The sequence below is a fragment of the Arvicanthis niloticus genome, chromosome 14, assembly GCF_011762505.2.
Source record: "Arvicanthis niloticus isolate mArvNil1 chromosome 14, mArvNil1.pat.X, whole genome shotgun sequence".
Lineage (NCBI taxonomy): Eukaryota > Metazoa > Chordata > Mammalia > Rodentia > Muridae > Arvicanthis > Arvicanthis niloticus.
The window spans coordinates 10,575,089-10,598,780 of NC_047671.1; the positions used below are offsets into that span (position 1 = coordinate 10,575,089).

The following is a 23,692-nucleotide window of genomic DNA, read 5'->3' on the forward strand; positions in this document are numbered from 1 at the left end:
AGACATTTATATGATGGCAATCCAAGTGGGAAGTTGTCTCTCATTGGTAAAAGTGTGTCCAGGTAAAGATTAGCATGTGTTTGAAGAAGGCAATGTGATATGGTATAAAGGGCACTGAATTATGTAGCCTGTGACATAAGGTAATTGGTCTTATGCCTGTTTTCTCATCTTTAAAACAGACTTAGTAGTGTTTGTCCCATCTCTCTTAAAACAAAAAAAGAAGGTCACTTAAGATGAAATGTATGTAAGACTGTGAAAAGCACTAGAAAAAATGCCAGGAATTATTGTCTAGTTATTGGCATTTAAACAAAATTTTATTACCTGGAGATGTGTGTGATACTTGTGTGAATCGCTTGTTGTCAATTGCCATTCTCCAAAAGCCTGATCTTCTGAATGAGGGTGCACTTAGTAGGTATAATCAAGTGTATCAAAAAGATGAGTCTCTTTCCTTCTCTTTTCCTTTAACTTCCCAGGATTTTGCATTCAAGAAATGTCCAGAAAAAAATCAACTAGAAATTATCTACTTGGAGCATCTCCTTCTTTAATGTGAAATGAAATATATTTTAATTATAATTTTTCTCAATGACTGATGCAGAAGGAAAAATTGATTCATAAAATGTGATAGATGAGTGAGGTTGCAAACTAACAGTGTCTCAGAATTTATTCATTAATTAAGTTAGTAATTTAATACCAAGATTGTATCCAAGTCATTTAGAAAATGACGCCTCTTTCTTGTGATTTAGATCCACTAGCTAATTGGTTTTTCTGCCTGGCTGACTGTCAGTGGCAAAGCCTACATCACCTGTAACTAACACTGCCACAAACAGAGCAAAGTTACCAGTTTAATCAGCTCGACTTGGTAGTTCAGGGAAACCAAGCTTTGTGCATATGCTTACCTTGTGTTTGTTTATGGAATTACCACCTCAGAAAGCACCAGGCTGTGGCTATCTATTCTACAGATACTCACTCTGCTGAGGATTGTCTATGCAAATATTCACTCCATTGACTATCATCTATATAGACTACAGTAGACTACACACCCACTCAATTATTTAACTGAATTTCTAGTTGTCTAATGAAATTGAATGGCTGGTGAACTGTGATCAGTAGATCTAATGATGATATGAAAACAGAGTAATTTTCTTTTCTCAAAAATTTGCTTTTCTTCCCCGGAGAAGGCCAATAGTGAGTTTTAATCACCCTTACCCAACTGTAGTGGCAAGGAATCCCACGGGAGTCGACACTTGACCTTCATATCAGACTCTGAGTAGAAATTAGCCCAGTGAAAATGTGAACTGTAAAGGGTAGGCTTACACTCAGCTTACAGTATTTCAGAGGCAGAACTCTGAAGAAAGTCATGTCCGTTTGAGAAATTATAAATACTCTCCATGGAGAAGGCGTTTCTCAATTTACCTGGTATATAAATTGGGAGAGGAAACTTAACAATAGACAGAGTTGGGTTAAGTAAGTAATATGTGTGGTGTGGTGTCTATCTTACTGACTTCTGAAGAATGTAACCAAGGAGATGGAAGCCAGAGCCTCCCAAATCCTTTCTACCCCTTGTACTAGCTCCTCAGCCCTCAGGATTTATTTAAAAACTGGTATGTTCCATTATTTTCCAAGACCTAGTAAATGAAGTCACATCAGTGTAGTGGAGAAGTGCCAAGGGCCTAAATAAAAACAGTAAGGTGGATATGGAAAAATGTATGATTTTACTTGGCATGGCTCGACCTGAGACACCTAAGACATGAGCCTCCACCTTGCTGCTCACAGGGTAGCACTGTTCTCCTGTGCTAATTTGGGATTGCGGTAAGGTAGAGTCTATTTTATTTTATTTATGTCTTAACTAACAGTTACAAAACATGTCAGAGCTTCCCACCAATTAGTGAGACCCCGCAGGCTAGGCTGGAGTTATGTTAGGCAAACACACAAGAGACACAAGGACTGAGCAGCCAAAGGATGGCTCAGGGCCCACAGTCCATCCCTCGCTAACCTATGACTATTGCTGTCCTTGTTCTGTAGCCACCCATCTCACAGATGTGCGTTCCAACAACCTGCTTGATCCTCCAGATTTTACTACACTACCCAAGTGTTCTCTCAACACAAAATACACAAGGTGTAAAGCAAATCATGGGTCAAGAGGAAGGCAGGTTTCATCGGAACCCAAGCCTGCTCAATTACCAGCCCTGTGATTATGAGTGAGTCCTGTATATATCTCAGCTTCTTCATTCACCACAAATGGGAATTCTACATACACCTAATATAATACATATTTTAGGTCAGAGGCTAACAGTTCAGCTCTGTGCCTCCATGTGTAGAACCAGAAGCTGTGTCTTCAGCCCACCCCCTGGCAGACAGACAGACAGACAGACAGGCAGGCAGGCAGGCAGGCAGACAGACAGACAGACAGACAGACGCACACACACACACACACACACACACACACACACACACATCAATCAATCAACCAGTCAAACAATATTAATAACAGAAATGTTCCACTGTTATTGCATAGAGTTGAGGCAGGGAGGATTATTCTGTGGATCTTGGAGAAGGAGGCTTTAGTTTTTTGGGGGTTTTTTTGTTTTTTTTTTTGGTTTGTTTTTTTTTTTTTTTTTCAGGAAAATTGATGAACTCAGGTTGTACAATATCAAGTGAGATCACACAATCTCGGAAAAAAATAAACCACATGTTCTCTCTCATACGTAGAGTCTAACCAATAGTATATGTAAAACAAACGTACTTCATGAAAGAACAAGAAAGACTGAATATAAAGAAGGCAATCTGCTGGGGACATCTTATGATTGAGTGGCCTCTTCCAAAATGACTCTAGCTTGTATCAATTTATGAACTTAGCCAGCATGGTGATTATGATCGAAATACATTCTCTTCATATATTAGGACTAATAATCTTGGAGTCCACCCTGTGATGTTTTCTCTAATTATTGGCAATGCTTCCATCCTAAACAGCTTTCAAGGGATAGTAATGGACCTTGGATGCTGTGCAAACTCAAATGCTGTACCATCTCATCTAACAAAACACAGCACGAGATGAGAAGAGTTTGTCTGGCTCTGTGGTGTGCTCCATGGTCCACACGCTGAAGTATTACCAGATGCACCTAGGGCCTTACTTCACTTAAACTTAGAACTACACAGTGTTGAGGAACCAATTTATGGAGTACATTTTATACTTTATATGTGGCTAATTTTCAAATGTATAAAATCAACTATAAATGAAATAAATAAGAATAGTTATCATTATCAATAGCAAAAGCAGGAAATAGCACAAGGTAAATCTAATTCCAAAGCTCAAACCTGTCTTTCTCTTCATTCTGTTGAATTTTGAGATTCTTGGCTGTATTTCCCAGTAGTTCTGAAGGAGGGAGAAGGGAAAAGTAAGAGGTGCCTGTAACTGCAGTGTTCAACAGTGTCAGAATGAGATTAATGAGATTAATTAATCTGGGCCTGATGCCACAGGACTATGGTTCCAGTTGCTTGGGAGGCTGAGACAAGTTCAAAGAATGGACAAAGCAAAACATCAACAGGGAAATGTGGCAATGTGTATCATTGAGCAGTTCAGCGCTTACCCAGCATGCACCCGACCCTGTGTTCTATCCCCAGTACTGAAAGAGACAGTTAACGTTTACTGAACTTTGGAGGTATATTTATCACACCGCATATCTTCAAAATCCCTGAGGACAACATTGAATTAGTCGAACTTTTTGTTGCTGTGTTTGAGCAAACACTGGAGAGTTTAAACAATAAATGTTCCTTTGGAACCGAGTTCCAGAGGTTCCAGTCCAGTCCGCTGTCTCCCCTGAAGGTCTGATGGAGTAGCCCACATTATGTGGCCCAAGAAAGGGAGCACAAACTTCTGCTAGATGATCGTACCGTTCCCTGTATTATTCCATCCAAGTCCTCCATTTTTTGTTTATGTTTTTTGTTTGGTTGGTTGGTTTGTGTGGTTCTTTTGGTTTTTGGGGTTTTTTGTTTGTTTGTTTGTTTGTTTTTCCTCCTTACCCTCTTATGCCCTAATGAGTGACTGGCAATGACCCTAGGAGGAAAAACTTTATAGCTTAGTGTCTGAGTGGAGCAAAAAGTATTTTGCCGAGGTTAAACACCTCATCCTCACGTTTCTACAAATGTCTGCCCAGGACCAACTCCATCTCCCCTTATTCCTGCAGGGAAAACTGATTTATCGCGATATTGTTCTTTGCATGAAAAGGACAGTCCTTTATACCAAGGGCTTTTTGAAATTTGTCCCAAATCCTCTCCCCTCACATACAAGAAGGGAACCTGCTTTTTTATGTTCCTGGTTGGATCCAAATTAGCCACACATGTGAAAGACGAAGAGGAACTTAGGAACTTCCAGATGTCTCTCTGTTTTCTCCTGAGGTATGTCGTTCCAAAATATATCTTCTTCTAAGAATAACACATAGAACCTATTATGCTAATAATAAGATCTTAATCTCATTGCAGCCTTAAACTTCGATCTTGCTCAACTGCATAATCAATTAAAGATTTCCTTTTAATGCTTTCTCCCACACCCACAGGTCTGTATGTGCTGCTCATCAAAGTCTTCTCGAAGTTTCCCCGGCTTTCTCTCACACTCGCTCACCTTTGTCTCTGACTTCCTGGCTCTTCACAGGCACCCTCTTCCTTCCTGAGGTAATTGAGAACAGAAGTCTCCTTGTCACGTTACTTCCTCACTTTCTGCCAAACGCACTTTATTTCACGTATTTGTTGGGCTCATGCACGTCCCTCGAGTTTACAGCAATCCAGAGTTGCTGGATTTCAATTTAGTATTTCCTTTTCCACTAAATTCATCTCTATGTTATTGCCGAAGTCTTTACTGTGTGCCAGAAAACTGTTTGCCAGAAAATGTAGCATTTATCTCATAGCGCAGGTGCAAATGGCATATTCTTCAAATGTCTTGCTTTTTACCGGGAGCTATGAAAACCAAAGACTGGGGCCAGGAGAGGGCTCAGCTGGTAAAAGTACCACCCCCCGAAGCCTGACAACCTGAGTTCAATTCTTGGAACTCTCATAAAAAAAAAAAAAAAAAAAAAAAAAAAAAAAAAAAAAAAAAAAAAAAAAAGCCAGATGCAGAAATGAGCAAGTGTAACCCAGACCTATACATAAATGTGCAAGTTAAAGATGAAAGATTAGAGAGAAAGCTAAGGTCCAAGGATCCTGAAGTATACAGCATGGTAAAACCAAGAGAAATGGGTTCAAGAAGGTAGACAGAACTAGCTACTGAAAGTTGTCCTTTGACACATACACACCCACTGTGTCACGCATGCACACACACACACACACACACACACACACAATCCATACCTGCGATGAATAATTTGTTAAAATTCAGCACATCAAAATTAAAATTGTTTTATATATGTTTATATGTGTGTGTATCTTAATGTCACCTTTCTGGTTCCAGATGTACTATGCAGTCTCTAGAGATATCATGGTCACCATTATCTGTATCGTTTAAGGCATGTCAAAGGTTTGCTGAACTACCATCGCATGGCAACAATACCATAAACATCTTTGTTTAAATATTCAGAAGTTCCCCTAGGTTAAGGTAATATACAAAAAGTAGTTTTATATTCATCAATCCTGACATAAACATTTAAAACATACTTGATAAGAAATTGACAAATATACAGAAATTAAATCACACAGATTCCAAGACTGGCCATGGTAATGGGTGGATTTCTCCTAGTACCTTCTACTCTCTGCTCCAAGGCCATTCATTTCTTCCTGCAGGATCTTCATCTATTCCATGAGGACAGACACTCTTTGCAGAGTCACATCTGGGTCCAGCTGCAGCACAGGCTGGAGGGATTTGAGGCTTGCTCTAGAGGTTGGATCACTGTGTCCTCGTAATACATACCATGTTTCTTCTCTAGACCAAACATTCCAAGTTAAACTTTGGATCAAAATCCATGCTTAAGGCATTTCTGAGCATCTTATATTCAAAGAATAGATGTAAATTATCTATAAAATTGAGGAATAAAGAGCCAGCTTTAAGAACATGTAAGATGTGAAGAAATGAAAAACTAGATTTTTTTTGTGTCTTCTAAGGTTAAACTATTTGCTTAGTTTAGGACTGTAAACTGAATAATCTAATGTAAAATACAAATTTATCTAGTATGCTAAAGAGAGAGAGGCAGAGAGAGAGAAAGAGAAAGAGAGAACATGATGTTGAATGTGTAGAAAGGCAGGTAGGGTGATAAGTTATATTTAGGGGGAACATGATAAAAATATCCTGTATAAAAATATAAAGAAAAAGCCTCCATAGATAGGATTTAAAAATAAAATTATTATTAAATAATAATGAATAACATCGAGACTTTTAAAAAGAACATGCTATGCCAATACCTACAGCTGTTTACAAGTATACGCAATAGGTTAGATTCTGCATATGAGAGAAATCATGCAGTTTTTATCTTTCTGAGTCTGGGTGACCTTTTAACATTACGTATTCTAAGTCCAGTTGTTTTTCTCAAAATTTTATTTTTTCACTTTTATTTAGAGCTAAGTAATATTCTATTGTATGCATGTACCAGTATTTCATTATCCATTCATCTGTTGGTGGACATCTCAGTTGGTCACATTTCTCTGTTATAGTAAATACAGGAGTAATGAAACAGGATCCAAATATTTCTATGGAGAAATATGGGGTTCTCTGGGTATGTGCCCCGGAGTGAAATAGCTGTGTCATATGACAGCTTTATTTTTACTTTGGGGGAACCTTTAAGCTGATTGGCATAATGGCTGTATTAATTTCTACTTTGAGCAGCAGTAAAAAAGTTTCGTTCCCCGCCTTCATCCTTTCCCGCATTCATTGTCAATCTTGATGGCAGACATTCTGATTGAAGTAGTATCTCAAAGGAAGATGTGTGTGTGTGTGTGTGTGTGTGTGTGTGTGTGTGTGTGTGTGTTTCCCTGATGACTATAAATGTTTTCAAAAGAAACAGTTATTGTCCATTTGTGCTTCTTTTGAAAAATTTTAGGCCGGTTTATTGATTGCCAATTTATTCCTTTGGTATTTAATTTCTGAAGTTCTGCATATCAGTTCTTTATCTCAGGTGGCTGGTATAGACTTTCCCTTATTCTGTGGGCTGCCTGTGTGCTCTGCTGATATTTCCTCTTGCTGTGCAGACTTTTCTGATTCCATGTAGTCTGACTGACTTATACTTGAGGCTTGTTCCTGTGCTGTTGAAGTTCTTTTCTGAATGTTCTTACCCACCCCGCTCCAATGTCCCTCGGTGTATTTCTTATGTTCTGCTGGTGTTTTCAGGTTTTGAATTAAGGTCTTTGATACATTGCCTACAAATTTTTGTAGGTGAAATAAAGAGTCTATTCTGACAGATCTAAGTGTGGTATAATATAGTATTCAGTAAGGAGACTAGAAAATGGTCATATTTGGTCATGAGAATATGATGCAGGCCAAGGAGTCAGGCAGGTAAATGGACAAGTGAGTCATGAAAGAAGTCGTAAAGGTAATTGCTGTTATAGATTTCATTCTGTCATGATTTTTTCGATTTGGGAATAAACTTAGAAAAGCATGATTGATAGTGTAGGTGTGAAACCCAACATGAGACCCCTTAACTTCATTCCAATTGTTCACTGGGGTGGACAGACTTTGAGATGCGGCAAGTGTTTGAGTGGCTACCTTACTCTAGCTCTGTGATTTTTAAATTATAAGTTCATTACAAGGAAATGATTTTTATTTTTAAACAATTACCAAGGATAGGTGACTATCTTTTAGTTATAATTCTGTGGTTTATTTGCCGAAATTCCTAACTTCAGTTGGATTCTAGATAAGGCAATTTAGCCACACAAAAATAATTTAGTAAAATATCTTTTATATTCCTTGTGTTGTAATCCTTCATTTTGTAGCAAATGGATGGGAACTAGTATTATTTCTTACAGTAAGTAAGCAAGATTTTAGAGAAAAAAACCATTTGACTTATGATATTGATTCTGTACTCGGTTTTACCGTTAACTCGCGGTGCTCAGAAAAAGTCTACCAAATCTCTCTGCGGCATCTTCTCGTCTGAAAGGATAGCCGTTGGCATATTCACTTTATTTACAACACTTCTGGAGACTCAGATGCTTTACATGAGGGAACCACTTCAATGAACAGGAGACTCCTACTTAAAATTATTCTTCAGGTATGTTCTCAAAGGTCACAGTTCTTTCCCTACATCATCTGTAGTAATTAGTAAATATCAAACATCTGTAGTAATTAGTAAATATCAATCATTGAATCCAACAAGTTTTTAGTATTTCATAAGTCAACCAATACTGATTTACATGATTTTTATCACAAGCCTCAATTTAAAAGGTCTTATTTTATTATAGCTCTTGCCTTGAACCAGCAGGGACACATTATTATCAAACATTAGTGCAGAAGAGAACAGATTCTATCCTATATGCAGCATCACAAGGGCAAAAGGAAAGTTTCACACAATTGCTTTGGCCATTACATCTGTCATCATTTTCTTTCCTTACTGCATTGGCTAGGGCTGTCAACAAACTATTGAATCAAAGTGTAAATGGATAAAATCTAGTCTATGTTCCCCTCCCAGGGAGATCCATATGTCCCTCAGACTCTTCCCCCGTAACTAACCTCTAGAGGTCTATGGATTGTAGCTTGGTTATCATTTATTTAACAGCTAATATCTATTTATAAGTGAATTCATGCCATATTTATATTTCTGGGTCTGGGTTTCCTCACTCAGGATGGCTTTTTCTAGTTCCATTCATTTGCTTGCAAATTTCATGATGTTCTATTTTTTTTTCAACAGCTGAGTAAAACTCCATTGTGTAAAAATTACCTCATTTTCTTTATCTGTTCTTCTGTTGAGGGGCACACATATTATTTCCAATTTCTGGTTATTATGAATAAAGGCACAGTGAACTCGGATGAGAAATGTACTCGTAGTAGAATGGCTGTCCTTTGGATATATGCCCGACAGTGATATATCCCTAAGTCTTCAGTAAATTGATTCCCAATTTCTGAGAAACTGCCATATTGAATTTCCATAATGTCTGTACAAGTTTGCACTTCCACCAGCAATGGAGGAGTGTTCCCCTTGTTCCACATCCTCTCCACCATGAGCTGCCATATGTATTTTTGATCTTAGCCATTCTGACAGGGGTAAGATGGAATCTCAAGTAGTTTCGACTTGAATTTCCCTAATGGATAAAGATGTTGAACATTTCTTTATGTGTTTTTCAGCCAATTAAGATTCTTCTATGGTGAATTCTCTGTTTTGGTCTGTAGCCCATTTTTAATTGGATTATTTACTTTTGGCATCTAAAAGTTTCTTGAGTTCTTTAATTGTTTTGAATAATAACCCTCTACCTGATATGGAATTAGTAAAAAAAAATCTTCCTCTATTCTGTAGGCTGCCACTTTGTCCATTTGAAGGTACCCTTGTCTTACAGAAAATATTAGGTTTCCTGAGGTCCCATTTGTTAATTTTTGTTAATTGTGCCTGTGCTATTGATATTCTGTTCAAAAAGTCATCTCCTGTGCTGATGTGTTCGTTATTTCCCACTTTGTCCTCTATCACATTCAGTGCATCTGATTTTATATTGAAAATTTTTATCCACTTGAACTTAAGTTTTGAGAAGGGTGACAGATATGGATCTATTTGCATTGTTTTACATGCAAATATCCAGTTTGACCAGAACCATATTTTGAAGATGCTGTCTTCTTTCTGGTTTGTATTTGTGGCTTCTTTATCAAAAATCATGTGTCCATAAGTATGTAGATTTATATACATTTCCTGGGTCTTCAATACATTTACATTGATTAATATTTCTATTTTTATATCAATACTATGTGAGTTTTATTATTACAGCTCTGTAGTGCAACTTCAAACCTCCGGCAGCTCCTTTATTGGACAGAATTGTTTTAGACTTCCTAGGTTTGTTTTGTTGTTGTTTGTTTGTTTGTTTGTTTTTCCATATGGAGTTAGGAATTGTCCTTTTAAGGTCTGTAAATAATTGTATTGAAATTTTGATGGAAATTGCTTTGAATCTTTAGGATGGCCATCTATGATAATCCTAACAATCCATCAGCATAGGAGATCTTTCCATCTTCTTCAATTTCTTTCTTCAACATCTTAACATTTTTATCATAGTCTTTCATTTGCTTGGTTGATGTTGTCCAAGGTATTTTTGAGGTTATTCTGAAAGATAGTTTCCATGATTTCTTTCTCAGTTTGTCATCGTGCATTGGGAGACTATTGATTTTTCTGTGTTAATTTAGTATCCTGCAACTTTGCTGAGTATCTTTTATCAGCATTATCAGAAGTATCCTGGGTAAAGTCTTCAAGAATTTTTTGAGCACTCAGTCCTATGTGGGCAGTCTTCAAAACAAGTCCCCCACCCCGCCTGACACCATCCTTCATCCTTAATGGAGAAGCTATTTACAATTTACACCTAATGGTAAAGAGAAAATTAGTTTTCTTCAATGGGGAGTCACTGAATAGATCAACCACATTTCAGGGCAGGCCTATGCCCATGAGTAGTTAACCAACATAAAACAAACTCCATGCTTTTGTTGCTGTTATTGTTATTGTTGTTGTTGTTGTTTTATAGGCCTTTTGTTTACTTTTGTTTTGTTTGGGCTTGTTATCTTATTGTGTCTTTGTTAGGGGCTAGAGAATGGAAAACATACTATATGCAAAAAAAAAGAGTTAAAAATAACAAAATAAAAATTAAAAATAAGTAAAATAAAGAAATGAACAATACTGTTATCTCTTGCTTTCCCATATTTTACAGAGCAAAACATCTTTTGTTAGAGTGTGTGAGCTTTATAATTGATTAAATTGGGGATTTTTTTAATTGCAAAAGTATTATTTAAATAGAATTGTGTTCACTTTGGCATGGCTGGTTTGTGATAGAGATAAAAAATTGTTATTAGCAACAACATTGTCAATTCTCTGATAAGATATCTTCTAGGGCTTTCCTTTGTAAAGCTTTTATATTCTCATTTGAAACTAATTAATAGCCGGGCAGTGGTGGCACACTCCTTTAATCCCAGCACTTGGGAGGCAGAGGCAGACGGATTTCTGAGTTCAAGGCCAGCGTGGTCTACAGAGTGAGTTCCAGGACAGCCAGGGCTACACAGAGAAACCCTGTCTCGAAAAACCAAACCAAAACAAAACAATTAATATTATTTGAGAAAAAAAACAAAACAATTAATATTTGAGAGGTTTTGAGACTATGTAAAAATGTTGATAGCCCTCAAAATTTAGCCCACTATTTTAATCAGTTGATAAAGCTGACAGATATTAAATTCTAAATTCCATTTTTCCATCATTCATTTTTATAAAAATATTAAAAATATATTTTTATAAAAAATAAATTATTATTGCATTCAGCTACAATTAATTATCATTATTAAGTTTAAGTTTTATTAGATTTTGCCAGTGGGATTTCTTTAATGTTGGCTCTTCTGTCCTTGTGAGATGCCATGACATATTCTGAACACTTCTCTACAAAATATGCAGGCTACCTTGTACTTTGCTTCCCCAATCCTGGGAGCAGTGATTTGTCGGTTCAAATGAAAGTTTTATTTTTGTTCAAATGTTTATTCTACTTGTATTAAATATTGCTATTAACATCTCAGTTTGTTCCTAATTTTTCTTCCTTTTTCTACTATGTTCTAACTTTTATTTGAATGAATTCTATTTTTGTCATTCCATACCATTATTTCATTCTATGTTATTCATTCTATTATTATTATTATTATTATTATTATTATTATTATTATTATTATGCAAGTAATTTTACTACCTATGGTTTATGATATGCATTACTTTCCAACAATATAAGAGCCTTGCAAACTTTAATATGTTCTTGTTCTGCACTAGTATTACCATAAATTTTGGGGACATATATTACCAGATATTTTCATTATTTTACATAATATGTGTTGAGTTAGAACTACTTACCTACTTTATACTTTCTTCTGTACTTTACTCCCCTTTACAAGCATTACTCTTCTATTTGAGAGACCTCCTTAACATTTCTTCCAGTGCTTTTGTTTGCCTAAACGCTCTTTCATTTCACATTGATTTTTGAAGACTTTTGATGGGTGTTGTCATGGTTTGAATAAACATGGCCCAGAGAGTGGCACTATTAGAAGGTGTGGCCCTGTTGGAGTAGGTGTAGGCTCCTCCCTATATAATCCAGACATTTTGGCCTCTTTCAAGCTCTTTCTGTCTCTCTCTCTCTGTCTCTCTTTTTGTCTCTGTCTCTGTGTATGTCTCTCTCTGTCTCTCCCTCTGTCCCTCTCCCTCTCCCTCTCCTCCTCCTCTCTCTATGCATAAGTGCCCTTTCCCTCCATTTCTTTCCCCTCCCCATCTCCCCATGGCAATCCTCCTGGCGTCAATCCTTGGGGTCAATGAACTCTCCATAAACCTGCCTTTAATATCACCTAATTTGGCTTGAATTGGCTCATTTCACCAATAGAGAAATAACCTATCACCCAGGATTGTTTTTCGTGCCAAATGCACATGGGCCCCATGACAGCAACACAACTGTGGGTTGACCCATCAGGGGCACTGCACAGATTGCAGTAAGACAGGAATTAATTATACACATGGGGGCTTTTATTTTACTACATAGAGCAGTAGCAATACCAAGTTTGCAGCACTGCATTTGTAAGTGGCTTCTGATCCTTTCTGTTAATTACTCTGTACAGTTTTTGGTTTAGCTGGGGCACCTAAGAAAGACCTGACTTTAAGGCCACTTGTTACAACGTTTATTATAGCTATGAACAATGCACTGAGGTCTTTACACTATAAATTCTAAGTACTCTTCCAGCACTAGCAGCAACAGTCTGAGTAATGATTACCACGAAAGATACTCATATTTGAAGAGGGGAGTTAGGAAGAGGACTCACAAAGCACAGATGGGCAGAGCAAGCCTGAGATAAGGCACAGTATAGCACTCCTAAGATGACCCAGACATCCAGGGACTCCAAGCACCACTAAGATGAGCAAGTAAGTGGGGAAAATAAGGAAGAGAAAGAAAAGCAATATGGTGTGTGTACAATAAAGAAAGGGTGAACTGGAGACTTGAGAATAGTAACCGCCTGAGATGAGTAGCCAACAGTGCTACTTGAGGCCATGGTATTGTCCTAGCCCCTGCTGCCATCTGGGACCATATCTGGTATATGGCCCTGCTGCACTTGAGATCTGTTACCACCAAAAGCCACTGGGATATATCCTGGTCTGGCTGCAGCTTATGGCCATGTTAATGTCTGAGGGCTATGCAGAGGCAGCCCCACCCCTCATCAGCTGTAGCACTTAGAAGAACTGGCCTCGCCCCTTACCTAAGCATGATGGGAGAACTGGCCTGAAGGGTGTGAGAGCACAGAGCTAGCCCTGCCCCTCCCTAACTGTAGAACTCTGCAGAGCGGACCTCAGGTCTCACCTAGGAAGCACAGTAGAGCTGACCCTGGTTGCAAGGGGGTTGAAGATGAGCTGGTTCCAAGGGCATGAATGCAAGAGAGCTGGCCCTGCCTCTTGCTGGCCAAGAGGTAGCATGGGGTGGAGGGAGAAATGCCCCCTTCCTCCTACCACTCTCTTCAGGTTAGAGAGATCCCTCCACCCCTAGCCTGAGTAGTGTGGGAAAGCTGGCCCATAGGGCATGACAGCATGAGAGCTGGCCCCACCCCACCACTTGCTGTTGTACTTGGGAGAGCATGCCCTGCACCTTGCCTGGGCAGCAAAGTAGAGCTAGCTTTGGTGTTATGGGCATGGGTGAGTCAGCTTCAAAGGCATGAGAGAAGGAGAGATGTCCCTCCCGCTTCCCAGCTGTAGCACTGGGTGAGCTAGCTCAGCTGGGGCAGCACGCTGGGGAGCTCACCCTGATGGTGTGAGTGTGAGAGAGCTGGTGGGTGACCAGCTCAGCTACCACCCAGACCCAGATCCAGAGTTTTGAGTTGGCTCACGCCAACATTTACTCCATCTACAAACTGTGGGATCTTGCGAAGTGGCTAGTCACGCAGAGCCAAAGCTGCAGGATCTCCAGGACACAGAGCAACAACAGAATATCTGATAGAGTCCTGGATCCAGTACTGACAGTGTAGGATAGCCGGAGTCCTTGAACCAGACCAATGACTCATTACAGTGGATATTTGCAAGTAAAGATGAGTTGACAAAAGAGTATACTGTGGGACACACTGTGACATGGTACAACTTCCCCAAGGAGATTTTTGGTGTTTGGGGGCTTTTTCTGTGTTTGTTTTTTTTTTTTTATTTATTTTTTTTATTTTCTTTTGTCAGGAAGGCTGCAAGGGCAGAAAATAGATTCAAAGGGATGGGAAAATGAGTGGGGTTGGGGTGCATAATGTGAAATTTACAAAGAATCAATAACAAAAGAGTTTAAAAAAAAAAAAAAAGAAAAGAAAAGAAGAAGCCGGTTCACTGATTAAGAGCACTTGTTATCCTTGCAGAGGACCAGGATCTGGTTCTCAGTACTCACAATGCCGGCTCACAACCTCCAGTAACTCCAGTTCCAGCGACTCTGATGCTCTCTTCTCAGTTCTGTGGGCACCTGCGTACACACGGTACACACACATACATAGATAAAAATCTTTAAAAATGACAAATATGTCTTTTAAAATATATTCATATTTGTCTTATTTAGGGTTTTCATTGCTGTGAAGAGACACCATAAACAGAACATTATAAACAACAACAACAAAAAAAAACGGTTTAATTGGGGCTGGTTTACAGTTTCAGGGGGTTAGTGCATTATCATCACAGTGGGAAGCATGAAAGCATCCAAACAGACACAATGCTGGAGAAGAGCTGGGAGTTCTGTGTCTTGAGCCAAAGGCAGTCAGGAGGATGCTAAATGTGCCACTGAGTGAAGCTTAAGCATCAGTTCAAAGCCCGCGTCCACCATGAGATACTTACTCTAACAGGGCCACACCTACTCCAACAAGGCCACACTTCCTAATAGTGTCACTTCCTGTGGGCCAAGTATTCAAACATATGAGTCTATGAGGACCATTCCTATTTAAGCCACCATAAAACTCAATACCCATGGCCCATGAATATGTGACATTTATGGAGAATTGAATTGTACAGTTATGGTAGAGTTAAGGTTTCTGAGATAGGAGGATATTCCTGGACCATGAAGTGAACCCAATGTAATTGCCAGAGTTCCTGTAAGAGACAGACAGGAAATTGAAAGGTGTAAAGGACTGCTGACGACAGGCCTACAGGGCACACTGATGCATGGCCATGAGCCAAGGAATGCAGTTCACCTCTAGAAGACTCCCCCTTGAGTTCCAGAAAAAACATACCCAGTCCTGCTGACACCTTGATTTTAACCCATCATGCATGGTATTGAATTTCCGGCCTTCAGAATTGTAAGAGAATAAGGTCATGTCATTTGTAACCATCAATGTTAGGGAAAGTTGTTGCTATAGTATTAAAAATTTAATCTGCTAGCTTTATAAAAGTGTTCATATCTCTAGATAAGATAATTGTAACAACCAGTTCTGTCATCCAACAGACAGGTGGTGGCTTACACAGCTAGTGGATCCAGGTTTCTTACAGAAGTTCAGTTGGTGGTTTGCCTATGTGATCATTCTGCTGCTTCTTAAGATACATTTTTTACCTTAACTTGTCTGCATTTTGCCCTTCAGATTTTACACACACACACACACACACACACACACACACACACTTGCTTTGTTGTTTGCTTGTTTTTCTAAAACAAAATAGGGCTGACAATTTATAAATAAGGGCAATGAAGAGTATTGTTTTCAAAATCAGAGATTTTTATCTCTGGCTCTACCTTTTAAATAAATAGGTCACTTCACCCTCATCTTGTTAAATATAAATCACGTAATGTAGCCACATAAGTGTTGACATACTCAGTGGCTTCAGGAATATGTTCAGGAAGCCATAAGTCCAAGGCCAAGGTGTGAGAAGTACTGGTTCCTTTTGATATTTCAGCAAAAATCTGCTCCATGCCACATCTTAGCTTCTGGTGGTTGCCAGGATACCTTCACTGGGATCATTCCACTGGTTCTGCCATCAAGTGTATTTCCCCCAGAATTATCTCTTCCTGCTGATTCTAGTCATCAGATCTACAGATCACAATAATCCAGTGAAACTTCTGTATTAATACACAGAATATTTCCCTCTGAGAAATAGAGCTAATAAACTGTATGTGTTTATATAAAGGACGACTCAAGAAATCAGCTCCTACAGTTATGGAGTAAGCTGACAAGTGCTGGGAGATGAGGTGAAGGCTGAAACAGTGGAAGGCCAGTGACAAAGGTCCCACTCCAAGGTTGCTAGGCTACAGACCCAGGAAAAGCCAATCTTTTAGCTTAACTGTAAAAGAGGTGTGTGGGGGTGGGGAGACTCAGTAGAAAGTAATCAAAAGTGAATCCTTCTTTTGGGCATGAGACTATACAATTATTATTCCATTCAGGTCTTCAAATGCTTGGATGAGGCTCGCCTATGTTGCAAACAGCAATCTACTTCACTCTATCAATCTGACTGTTGAACACATCAAAAAACACTTCCACAGAATAATAACTGACCAAATGATTTGGCATCCTTTGACCCAGTCATTGATGAATAAGTGATCACAATGTGATCTGCACTAATTTGTATGCAATGACCTAAGATCCAAATTGGATCATGTGTGGGTTCACATGACCTTAAGTGATAACTATTCAGCCCTCTGCATCTCCGTTTTTTCAGTTTGAATATGGGTGTCTGAACTCTGATCCTGTCCTTCCCGAACAATGCTACTGGAGACACCTAGGTGGAATCCATGCAGGCCCTCTTTATCCAGAGGTTCCAGCTGTTGCTACGGCTGAAAACTACTGCTGTGACAAAACTAAATAAGGTTCTTTGTTTCTGGCCCACATGCAGGATTTATTCTGTAGATAAGCCCTCCAAGTTTTCCAGCAAACACCCCTTTCATTTCCCTAGGCTTTTGTACAGCAAACCCTCTACCCAACCCTTATTTTCCCAGCTTAATTCTGAGTAGCTTACAACACAGAGATCCCTAGAACCAAGGTCTAGAAATTCACGACTAATACAGTAATCTCCAGGGGCCCTCAAAATCCAATATTCTGTGGGCCAACTTTTACTCCAATAATAAAGTATTCTTGGACCTCCAGCACTGTCTTGGATATATTTATTATAATCTTAAGTATAAATGAAGCTACCTGTAAAATTCTTATGTTTCTGACTCTTAATCTACAAAATCCAAACAACTGTGCACACTCATTTCAAAGATCCCAATTAAGTTAAATCAGCAATATAGACCTTGGATATTGCTGTTTGATTGGAATTCAACCACTGACCACCCTGCACCTCTTCTGGTGCAATTCACCAAGATACGGTTTGCCACAGGGGATGGAATTCTTCCCTTGTAGTCTTTCTTCTTGTCTGATTCCAGGAAAGTATTGCTTGTGCAACTCCATGGGTGGGCATTGTGTGTGTACCAATTGCTTATGTATTTTTTATTCCTTCTCCATTTTGTTTTTATTTCTAGTGATCACTGAGTAGCTCTCATTTGTGTCCATGAAATAATAAACAACTTAACAAAAAAAAAAAAAAAAAAAAAAAAACATGACAATTGCAGTCTAGGGTTAGATTCTAGTCAACATCCAAAAGACCAGACTGGCTTTGTTTTATGAAATAATTTAATTAACATTGAAATTTTAAGTACATAAAAAATAAGCAATTGGACACTATTTTTAATGTGTTGGAGGTTTTTTCCCCCTTTCATTACATTTATTCATTCCCTTATTTATTATGTTAGATACACAGAACCTTGTGCTACAAAGGTCTGTTCTCTCCCACCCATCTGATGCCAGGGATCCAGGTCAGGATTTCAGACTTGGCAGCAAGGGCCTTTACAACCGAGCCATCTCACAAGTTCTGGAACACACTTTAAAAGTCTTCATTGGTCTTTACAAGTGAACCTAGAGCATCCTCACCAGGTCAGCCATGACTCTGTTCCTTTGCCTGGATCTCAGTCACAAAGCTTACCTCCTCTTGCCTCTGTTGACCATGGCCACAGATTTTCCCTTCTTTGAATGTACTAGAAACTTGTGTATAGAATCGAGTTGACATCGGATGACTTCCCAGTTTAAACTTCAGGACAAATGGGCTGTTATGTAAGGACCTTTTTAAGTGGCTCTCTGAGACTGCCCACAGACAGATGTCACCACTTCACACTCAGCTGGCCTATGAAGAAGCCTGAGGGACTTCCAGGACCCAATTCTTTCTTATTCTTCACTAGTAAACATAATGAATGACTCAGACTAACAGAAGGAAGTGTTGAGAGGCAGAGTCCTTAATGGGCTGCTTTAATGAACAGGTAAGAACAGTTTAAAATTAGCACAATGATTGTTTTCTTGCAAATTGATTCTCTACTCTCCTATTAAGCACTTTAATTCTCTACAATCTTGTTTACTCCAATAATCTGCTAAGAAAACCCTCTCTTTCATGGGTAGAGTAGCAGCAGCATTTAGTGAGGGCCAGTCCAAACAAACAAGAGTTTCAAATTAGTAGCATCTGATTTAATTAGGATTTATTAAACAGCAGTTGGGAGGATGCATTAACTCGCTTAGCCCACTAGGGGTTCCCTTTGTGTTCTGCAGTTAATCGCTGCCATTTGCTTCACTGCCTGTTGCTTTCCTCTTGACGGTGCCTCCTCATTTACTGTAATGTGGGAAACCTTCTGACTAGCCACACTCAGCCTCTCACTAGTGTTCCCAGCTCAGCAGATGGTGGATAGAATGAGATTTAGCTGTCATTCTGCATGGCGAGGTTAACGGGTGAAGAGAAGGCCACCCGACTGAAGTCACTGACACCTTCTTGTTCCTGCATCTAGTCCTGAAGAGAACCACCAAATGGGCAAACTCAAGGTGAGTCCTTGAGGACATCTACAGGTTTGGTTTATTTTTATAACACTGTGTCTGCCTTTTCCTTTGCTTTCTTATAGGTCACACGTTCTGGTGTAGTGCGTTCTTCTCTCGCAGTGTGCCACTGGAAAAAGAGGTAACTTGAAAGGCCCACGGGCAGAGGACCTGTTAGTTTTGCCCATTCATCTAACCCTTACCTTTATCCCAGTCCACTGTCATCATTCTCTGTAACTGAGATAATGACAACAACTATGAATAGTATAGTATACTACAGAATAAAGTAACTGACACATGCCAGACTGATCACTTCATGACCTAAGATTGCTTGCAGAAGAAAACAAGTATGTTTTGTCCAACCTGGTGGCAGCCATGGCATGACAGAGGACATGATCTGATGATGAAGAAAAAATGTTTCTATTCTTCAGCAGCTTTCAGTTGACAAAGCAAATCATAATGTCCCCTGCTCCTAATCTCTAAGAAATATTTATTTTAATGAGAGGGAGCACACAAAAGCAATATGCAATATTATCTTGGAGGAGATGAACACTTTGAAGAAAAATTTATATCCAAGAGAGCTCATTTCAACCAGTCACCAAAATGGAATTTTTCTCCTGAGCCTAGTATTAATAATCTTTACTAGACTTGAAATAATATTTACTTTATTCCCCACTGGTTCAAAAATTTATACAGTGGCTTGAGAGCCAAACTGTAATTTTCATAGCTGAGTCACATCTATTTCCTTCAAAATCAGATACTCCTGGGCACCACCACCAATGCCCAACAGCAGTTCACCCAGCAGCCAGCATCTCTGAGGAGTTCTTGGCACAGGTCAAGGTCTGTAAGAGAAAGACTGAAAAGCATTGCAGAAGTAGAAGATAGCCAATCAATAGATAGAAAGTTGGGCTAGAAGATCTTTCTCACCTTAAGGTCTACCCTGTGGGAAGTCTTCGGAATCTTGATGCCTCAAAGCCATTCTAGGTGTGCTATAAATTGAAGACAGATGTTACACTGTTCAGCCATTTTGTGAGGCACTCTATGGTTGGTACACTGTACAGCTCAAAGAAATGCATAGTGCTGTTTTGCCTTGAGGCACGTGACTCACAATGCAAAAAAAAAAAAAAAAATTACAAATTACACAAACATCAGATCCAAAAGCCTCCTTTAAGGCCCAGCTGTAGGAAACAGATTGGTATTTACAAAGGCTGCAAAGACAGTCAGCTGGGCAGCTAATAACAAACCCCGATGAGAAGACTTGAGCCTTAAATGACATCTCTCTCATTGGATTAGGAGATCACCTGTGAGGAGAAGGCAACACTATCCTCCTGTGAGCTTTCTTGTGAGTCCTGGACAGAAACTAGAGACTTGGGGCTTTAGAGCTAAAGAGATGGTGGTCTTTTTTTTTTTTTTTGCCAGAGTTTTCACACAAGGAATGTCTTAAGGTATAATAACATGGTAATTTAAGAACATTATTTGTCAATAGTAATTCTACATTTTGATGATCCAAAGACTGAGCATAGGTTCAAAGTACATACTTGCCACTATTAAGAACATTATTCTTAAGAATAAAATCTCTCTAGCTAGTCTGTGACTGGGACAGGAGCCAAGGATTATGCTGAATAGAGTAGTAGTTTAGAGGAATCTGCCTTAGAGGATAAAAGTACGAGGCCTGAAGCTCAAACTAAGTTGAAATCCCAGCTAACCCCATGTTTGCTGCACAGCTAATCACTTAATCTTTCTGATACCTGGTTGTCCCATTTTTATGAGATATCAATACTCTTCGAAATGCCACTTGAGGATTAAATGAGATAATATATGCATAGTTCTTAGTAGAGATTTAGATGCTTAGTATGCACCTTTTGGGTTTTCATATTACATTAAATAATCTAAAAATTACATTAACTTGAAATGATAATGATAACAAGAAAAATAATCAATTACCTCGAATTCAAATCTTTCATTTTTCATTAACATGAGATGTTGTAAGAGAAGAAAACTGTCCAAGATGGCCCCAATGGGTAATCTTACAGGCAGGATTTTGAGCTTTCTGAATTCACCGTGTTTTCTTTAATGCGATGTTAACATACTTTGGGGGTACATATAAAAATTCTAAGCCCCCCAAATCTCCTTATGGGTCTAATCTCATAGCTGGATCTCTAGCAAAGGGACAAGTTTCCAAGACTGTGCTACCTATTCTTTATAAAATAAGACTCCAGGCAGATTAAAGTTTCATTGATTGTGATCTGAGACTTATTTGGCTTCTAAGGTCAGATAAATGTGCTGTACAAGAAACCATTTTCTGTTTCCCATAGGTAATCACTGGCTACTCCATATTGCTCTGAAAGACTCATCTGACACCAACATATTGTTCTGCCTTATCATCTTATGGTAATGAGACTTCTCGACCTCTGCTTTTATCACCTCTCCTGAGGAATGGGTCCTGAAGACAGCACTAGAGTGGATTTAAATCAAATTCATCCAAAAGAAAAATTCCTGACAAAATAATTGGGCCTGCCATTTTGCATACTAGCCATCATGAAACAGACAGCATGACAAGATGCTCACCTGAAGAACATTCTCTGTGACAAAAACAATTGCATGCTTAGCTCTGTGATTGCTTCCTACTCTAGTGGCCACATTCTATTTCCATCATCATTTTCAAGGACACCCCAACCCCACTTCCCGCCATGACAATTGGGAACAATTATGCAGATAGGAAAGGAGTAAACACAGGAGGTACCCAAATTTCTGGTAAACCTCTTCCTAGTCTCAGGCTATGTATGTGTATTCCTCCTCCTCTTCCTCGATCATCCTCGCTCGGATCATTTACCCTACACTAAGACTTTTCCAGCCATGAAGAACTTAGAAAGTGGTTTTCAAGTTAGAATCCTGCTTCTGCAGTCTTTGGTCACAGAATAAATAGTGGTGTTGGCACACCACAGACACACAGACACAGACACACAGATACAGACACACACACAGAGAGAGAGAGAGAGAGAGAGAGAGAGAGAGAGAGAGAGAGAGAGAGAGAGAGAGACATTATAAGTGACATAGGGACACAGAAACATCTTCATGCACCCCATGTCATTTTCCTAGGACTTACCAATAAGTCAATCATTCCACTCTGCAAACCACTATTACTTCCTCAGATGATGAGATGGGATGAGAAAAGTACCAAGCTATGCAAATACAAGGCTTGGGCTGAGCCCAGAACATTTCTTCCTCTGTTCTATCTACCCCTAGGTCTAGGCCTGGTAGCTTCTAACCTCTGTACAATCTAATCTTCCAATCTAACTGATTCAATCTGGCTGCTCTTGGCTTCTAGCTGAGTTGCTCTGCTTGGCCTCACACTAACTTTGGCAAAATGTTCCAAACTTCTGCCTCTTTCTAATTCGATGACTCATTTTGTCTTCACCTGTGTCTAACGTGTCCTCTCTGCAACCTGTCCCTGTAAAACTGTCCCATGAAAACTGCCATACACACACGCCACAGCTGTGTCTAGCCTCTTCTCTCTCCCTGTGCTGCTGTTTAGCAGCCTCTCTTTCCTGTGCTGCTCTTGGGAGAGTTGGGTATATTCTGTCTCTCACTTGTTCTCTCAAATCTTTCCCTGATTCATCACTTTGTCTGCCTCTCAAACATGGCTGTTTCCTTCTACAAACCAACCTTAGCCTTCATTGTTAGGAATTAAAGGTGTGTACTAAGGGCATGTCTGTATCCCAGCCAGACGATACTGTAATCTAAAGCATGTCTGCATTCCAGACAGATGGCATAGACCTACAAGTTCTTTGGCTGTGATCCTAGCCAGAACATTGTTGCTGAATTAAAATTCCTCTACACCATTGTCTTGCTTGAATCAATAGAAGCTCTCAGGTTAGAATCATGAGTGGAGTACTTACTCAAACGGACACACGCGAGAGCTGCATTCTGTTTCTCTATTCCTCATCTTTATGGAACCAAAAGACAAGGGAGACAAGAATTTTTTGCTCTCAACTCATTTGAAAAGCTAGAGGCAGACAAGTACAACCCCATCCTCAGAAACAAAAAAAAATAAAAAGAAAGAAAACCCAATAACCTAGGGGTCTTTGATCATTAAATACATATGAATATATGAATGGTTTCTTTATCCACATTTTGTTTTATTTTGTTTCTCTGGCCATCTTACCCCCATACAGGTCTTAGTCCTATATTGTCTATGGATTCTAACTCTTCTGCTTCAGATTTCAGTTTAGAATCCAATGGCTTCAATGTACACAGCTATTTGTGGGCCTTAAATGAGAAGACAAAACTATAAGCCATCTAAATCATTTATTTATGAATGTAAGAATAAACCTGCCACCCAAGCCACCAGAGGAAAAGATTAAAGTTTTTAGTCCACCCTAGAGTGTGAGATTTTGTTGGAGAAGTCCCCCTCATTGTCTTCATTTTCCTCTCCCTGGATGGTCACTGGGCACTGTTTTAGAGGAACTACAGAAAAGAGTTTCCCTGTAGTGTGCACGCATTGAGTCAGGAATGTGTAAATCTGCATTTGTAATTATCAGTTCCAAATAGAAACCGTTTTCATTGTCATTTGTAGCTCCCAAGCCACAACTCCAGCCTAGCCTTGCTCATGAGCAGAGTCATATTTACAGCTGTGAGTGACAGATTTGATAACATGTGCCTGAGGATAACCAGCTGCCACTTAAAACTAAAATATTTGAGGGTAAATTTATATTTTCCAAAGTGCTTCACATCATACAAAGCCATTAGATG

The 23,692-nt window shown here is 39.1% G+C and overlaps 1 long non-coding RNA gene across 1 annotated transcript; it reads left to right on the forward strand.

Moving 5' to 3' along the window:
• Positions 1 to 3,619: 3,619 nt before the first annotated feature.
• LOC143434387 (uncharacterized) lies at positions 3,620 to 23,321 on the forward strand. Its single transcript, XR_013103858.1, has 4 exons — positions 3,620 to 4,395; positions 4,554 to 4,668; positions 19,027 to 19,082; positions 21,256 to 23,321. It is a non-coding gene; the product is annotated as an uncharacterized LOC143434387 (long non-coding RNA).
• Positions 23,322 to 23,692: the final 371 nt, after the last annotated feature.